The sequence below is a fragment of the Hemitrygon akajei genome, unplaced genomic scaffold (genome assembly GCF_048418815.1).
Source record: "Hemitrygon akajei unplaced genomic scaffold, sHemAka1.3 Scf000096, whole genome shotgun sequence".
NCBI lineage: Eukaryota > Metazoa > Chordata > Chondrichthyes > Myliobatiformes > Dasyatidae > Hemitrygon > Hemitrygon akajei.
In genome coordinates this window covers 1,883,388-1,890,179 of record NW_027331982.1, presented here as the reverse complement: position 1 = coordinate 1,890,179, position 6,792 = coordinate 1,883,388, and positions in this window count along the sequence as shown.

Here is a 6,792-nt window from a genome sequence, read left to right as displayed (position 1 = left end):
GTGTCTCTGTAGTTTGTGTGGGATGGATGATTGAATTAATCTTCTTTTTCACTATCCATGAGGCAGAACATTTGTGTCTCCTTGCGAGAAGTGTTTTCCAGGAACTGATGCGAAATGCGGAGTCTGCATATCTTTCCGAAACTCTATGAAGTGTTAATGTATGTGAGACTCAGGTCTCCATATCTCACTCTCCTAACTTCTTTAGAATACGTGCTGAGGCCATTTACTTTGGAAATTGTTTATTCTGTATTCTCCAATTGCCTGCGGTGGTTTTGCAGGAAGACAAGTCTGAGTCCGGATGTTTGGTTTGCTTTCGCCGCGTATTTAGTTTGTGTAATTATTTATGATTCATTTATTATGGATTTCTGATGGAGACACGGACTCCACATCGGCCGTGTGGATTCAGGGATAAAGGGATCGAAATTTGACCGTTTCTGCACTAGACACGATAAATTCACGATTCAGAGGTAAATTTGCATTAGGATAAAATGGTGTCTACTTGAATTGGCAATTTGGAATTGACATTTTGTTAGGCTGGTTCTTTTAATGAGCAGCAAAAGCTGCTGCTGAACACATTGAAATGCTAGTTTTAAGTTGTAGGTCTCATTGAAAAAGATTGTTTTGAGGTCATTGTAGTATCTGCCCAGTAATATGTAAATGGAAGGTCAGTTTAGAGAACTTGGCGGTGTAATCATTAGCTCGACGATTTGCTTACATCGTCAGCCCTAATTCCATTAATTAACCAGCTGCTGCTGGGTGGTCAGATTAAATCGGTTTTTTCCCTCTATAACTGCGAAGTCCAAATATAGTTGTAAAGTGTACCGAACTTTCGGCCCACTACTGACATAATACTCACCCGTTTGTAATTCGAAGGAGTATCCCTATTATCTTTCGTCAACAAAGGAATAACATTTGCTACCCACCGCCCCACCCCCTCAGTCTTCTTGTTCTACTTCCATGACCAGCGAAGACACAAATATCCCGTCCAAAAGTACAGCAACATCTTCGCTCGCTTTCCAAAATAACCTAGACTATATCCCTTCCGGCACCGGGGAATCATCTATCATAATGTTTTCGAAGTTTCTAGTGCATCCTCTTTCTTATCGTCGGCATGTTCTAGCCTTTTGACGCTGTGTTCATATTCACTGCTTCCTTGACTCCAAACACAATTTTCCTCTGGTCTGCCCACACTTGATCTAGTCATCCTCCTGTTCTTCCCATACTTCAGTGCAACTCGCTAAGGCATTCACAACTCCCCTTATACCTTTTCTAATTCCATTGTTAAATTCTTTGCTGTCTGCATTGTGACTTGCCATAGCCTTACCCGATCCTTTCTTCCTAAACCTAAACTATCTTTTTTCTTCTTCTTGATTCGTCCCTAATTCTTGTCAGCTACGGTCACCTTACGCTGTCATCCTTTCCCTGTGTCAATGAGACAAGCCCTTACTGAACCCCATGTCAGTGCTCCCTGAACAATCTCCACATATCTGTTGCGCATTATCCAGAGTGCATCATTTCCCAATGTACGTTCCCAAGTTCCTGCCAGGTAACACCATCCATTGCAGACCCCAAATTCCAGGCTCCCTTCTCCTATCACTGTGCAAGGTAAATGTCGGGGTGTTCTCCATGTCGTTTTGAAATGCTGACCCGAAGAGAGATCTGTCACCGGACCGGTTTGCTTTTCTAATGGTAGATCCGGTATCGACTGTTTGCGAGTCCGCCTTTCTTCTTATAGTGGCATGAATCCATCCTGGACACAACTGAGAAATTATGACATACCTGAACCTGTTACCCGACCCTGTCCATTTTGAAATATCTTAAACCAGGAAAGTCCTGAAGCCATCCCTGCCCTTGTGACAATCGAGTGTCTGTGATGACTTGAACCAATGTAACACTAACGCCAGCAGCATTGAACGTTTGCATTGCTACCTTTCAGAACTGTATGACGTGATCAATCTTCCGACAATTCTGCAATTTCCGGAATATGATTGTCTGAATTAATGACATATTTGGCAAACTATTTCATTGTAAAATGGCTTTAATTGAAAACTCCGCTGATTTACCATTAGACAGTTGCGTTATCTACACAGATGACCATTTAATGTAAACACATACTTCATTGCATTCCTCAGCTCTTCTCTGAATTTCCTCTGTGTCAGTGTATAGATACAAGTATTGGTGCACACGCTGAGCATTTGCAACATGTACCCAAATTGTTGTAGGATGTATACCGGGGAACTCAAATATCTGTCCTCGTAGAAATAGTTTTCCAATTGCCATTTCAGGGAATGGGCTACATTGGGCATCCAAAATAATATGAAATTAGCTGATATAGAAAACAATAAAATCATCGATTTTCTACGTTTTTCCACCTCAGCATCTTTCTGATTGTCGCTGCTGTGCCGAAGCCTTCTGCGGACTCTATTTGCCACAACGATATGTCTTACGGTTAACCCGTTAAACAGCAGGATTAAGCCGATTGGTAGCAATGGTGTTAAAATACAGTCCAGTATTGCGTATCCTCTCCACACGGGTAAAGTGGCGTATTCATATGTGCCGGTGCACCGCCACGGGGTGTTGTCAATGATGACGTAAGGTTCAATGGCAAAGTAAATCGGGACACCTCTCCCGCAGCTCACTATAACCACGGTCACGATAACCACCGTTGCTGTTCTCTCGGTGCAGTATCTCTCCCGCAGCTTTCGGCAACATATTGCGATGAAGCGATCGAAGGTAAAACTGACCGTAAACCAAACAGAACAGTCCGTCGTTGCAGCCGCAAATACAAGTGTCAGAGTGCACACAGGAGTGATGAGCAGTGATCTGGAATAAATGTAGATATTGTTGGTCTGATTCACTAAAGCAACAACGATAACCACCATCAGATCCGCTGTTGCCATTCCAACCAGGTAACGGGTGATGCATTTGGAGAGTCCGCATTTTCCCCGAGATAGGATCACAATCGCCGTTAAATTAACTGCAAGAAATTGAAAAAGCAAAAAGAAATATAATTAAACGAAATGTAGATAAAGTTGGTCTGTTCCACTAAAGTAACATCGATAACCACCATCAGATCAGCAAAAGCCATTCCAACCAGGTAACTGGTGATGCATTTTCCCCGAAAGAGGATCACAATCGCTGTTAAGTTAACTGCAAGAAATTTGGAAAGAAAATAGAAATATGGTCAGTTCCCTGAATGCCTCCATTCTACCGATTCTATGCAGGGTATGGTCTGTTTGGAAGTGGAAAGCGAGAATCCAGTGTGTGCGGTCTCCGTCGCTGCACTCCGGCTGGAGGACAATGACGGATGTGAGTGTCAGTGGATTGGCGACCTTCCCACAGTTTAGAGCGAGGCATCCGAGCTCCACGACTCACGTACCGGTGGGCAGTCGATCGCTCCTGTAAACAACACCATGTCCATTATTAGAGGTGAAATAGCTGAAGGGATTGTTTGTAGCGGTCACAAAGTGGAGTCAATGAGATATAAAGCACGATTTCTCATTTACTGACTCACAGAAGAACAGACTTACGTTTCATTTAAATAAGCTACCACGTTGTTATAAGGTCGAACTGTCTGCACTGATAGAGACTCGGGTCTGGAAAAGCAGAGACCAGCATCACTTCAGAATCTCTAGCGGGTGAAATTGTGAAACAATGTCAATATCGGCACCAACTTAATTGAAGAAAGATATAAAACACTGATATCAAAGTATGGAAAATAAAAATAAAACCATTAGATGCTTGAATCCTCAATTCCGGGAGCACGTTTCAGCCGATGGTATCATCTGTGCTTAGTAACAGTGCGGATACCGCAGCAGAGTAACGACGGCACCATACATAAAGTGACCAGCTCCGGCATCTTACCCGAGACACCGACTGCTACAAATGTGGGGTAGTAATTGGCTACGATGTAGTAAATCGCCGGATATCCCATATTCCGTCAAAATCAGTTACAAGGTGACCATTTCCTCATGTTTCTGGATTGTGTTCTCATTTAAGTTTAGTGGTGTGTATTTTGTATTAGTTTTACAAATGCCGGCATGCCGTGCTCAATTCTACTTTCGTTAAGAGAAATATCCTGAAGAGGTGTTTTTTTTTAATTAACACCCCTCCCCTTCTCCCAGTTTCACCGATGAATTCACCTCCTTGTTATTTTTTCTCCACTGCCCACAACACTTTTTATTCTGACTTATCATCTTCTTTTTCTAAAGAAGCCAAAAATTCAAGGACAGAAGTGAGTGTAGATGCCATTACTAATGAGAAAATGTGCTTTGGAAGCTGGAACGCTTGGAGGTAGATTAGGCTCCTGGCCCAGATGATGTACACCCCAGGGTTCAGAAAGAGATAGTTGAAGAGTTTGACAAGAGTTTGGTCTATAATTCCAAGAAATATCCCTATTATCTTTCGTCAACAAATGAATAACATTTTCCACCCTTCAATCTTCTAGTTCTACTTTCGTGGCCAGCGAAGGCACACATATAATGTCCAAAAGCGCAGCAATATCTTCGCTCGCTTTCCCAAATTACCTGGTATCCCAAATTCAGGTATCGGAAAATCGCATCCTCTTTCTGAGCGGCGGCATGTTCTGGCATATCTGCCTTTTTACGCTGTGTTCACATTGATCAATGTATTCAGTGAGCAGCTTCACCGCCCCCTTGGACTCCCGAGACGAGTTTTCCTCTGATCTGCCCACACTCACTCCAGTCTCTTCCTGTTCTTCACGGTGCTACTAGCCAAGGCCTTCTCAAGTCCCTTTCTAAATCTTCTAAGTCCATTGTTAAATTATTTCCTATTTACATTCTGACTCGCCATAACCCTAGCTGATCCTTTCTTCCTAATCTTTAAGTTTCGTTCTTCCTTCCTCTTGACGAGTTGTTGCAACTTTCTTGTCACCCAGGGTTACTTTACGTTATCATCCTTTCCCTGCGTCAACGAGACAAACCTACACTAAACCCGATGTCAGTGCTCCCTAAACAATCTCCACATATCTGTTGCGCATTACCCAGAGTGCATCATTTCCCAAAGTACGTTCCCAAGTTCCTGCCAGGTAACACCATACATTGCAGACCCCAAATTCCAGGCTCCTTTCTCCTATCCCTGTGCAATGCAAATGTCGGGGAGTTCTCCCTATCGTTTTGAAATGTTGACCCGCAGAGAGATCTGTCACCGGACCGGTTTGCTTTTCTAATAGTAGATCCGGCATCGACTGTTTGCGAGTCCGCCTTTCTTCTTATAGTGGCATGAATCCATCCTGGACACAACTGAGAAATTATGCCATTCCTGAACCTGTTACCCGACCCTGTCCATTTTGAAATTTCTTAAACCAGGAAAGCCCTGAAGCCATCCCTGCCTTGTGACAATCGAGTGTCTGTGATGACTTGATCCAATGTAACACTAACGCCAGCAGCATTGAACATTTGCATTGCTACCTTTCAGAACTGTATGAAGTAATCAATCTTCCGCCAATTCTGCAATTTCCGGAATATGATTGTTTGAATTAATTACATATTTGCCAACCCTTTTCATTGTAAAATGGCTTTAATTGAAAACTCCGCTGAATTAACATTAGACAGTTGCGTTATCTACACAGATGGCCATTTAATGTAAACACATACTTCATTCCATTCCTCAGCTCTTCTCTGAATTTCCTCTGTGTCAGTGTATAGATACAAGTATTGGTGCACATGCTGAGCATTTGCAACATGAACCCAAATTGCTGTAGGATGTATACCGGCGAACTCAAATATCTGTCCTCGTAGAAATAGTTTTGCAATTGCCATTTCAGGGAATGGGCTACATTGGGCATCCAAAATAATATGAAATTAGCTGATATAGAAAACAACAAAATCATCGATTTTCTGCGTTTTTCCACCTCGGCATCTTTCTGATTGTCGCTGTTGTGCCGAAGCTTTCTGCGGACTCTATTTGCCACAACGATATGTCTTACGGTTAACCCGTTAAACACCAGGATTAAGCCGATTGGTAACAATGGTGTTAAAATACTGTCCAGTAATTCGTACCCTCTCCACACGGGTGAAGAAGCGTGTTCTTGTGTGAGGGTGCAACGCCACGGCGTGTTGTCAATGATGACGTAAGGTTCAATAGCAAAGTATAACGGAGCACATCTCCCGCAGCTCACTATAACCACGGTCACGATAACCACCGTTGCTGTTCTCTCGGTGCAGTATCGGTCCCGCAACTTTCGACAACATATTGCGATGAAGCGATCGAATGTAAAACTGACCGTGAACCAAACAGAACAGTCCATCGTTACTACCCGAAATACAAGTGTCAGTGCGCATACAGGAGTGATGAGCAGGGTTCTGGAATAAATGTAGATATTGTTGGTCTGTTCCACTAAAGCAACAACGATAACCACCATCAGATCCGCTGTTGCCATTCCAACCAGGTAACGGGTGATGCATTTGGAGAGTCCGCATTTTCCCCGAGATAGGATCACAATCGCCGTTAAATTAACTACAAGAAATTTGGAAACAAAATAGAAAAATGATCAGCTTCCTCAATGTCCCCATTCTACCGATGCAATGCAGGGTTTGGTCTGTTTGGAAGTGGAAAGCGGGAATCCAGTGTGTGCGGTCTCGGTAGCTGCACTCCGGCTGGAGGACAATGACGGATGTGAGTGTCAGTGGATTGGCGACCTTCCCACAGTTTAGAGCGAGGCATCCGAGTTCCACGACTCACGGACCGGTGAGCAGTCGATCGCTCCTGTAAACAACACCATTTCCATTATGAGAGGTGAAAGAGCTGACTATTTGTAGCGGTGACAGCATG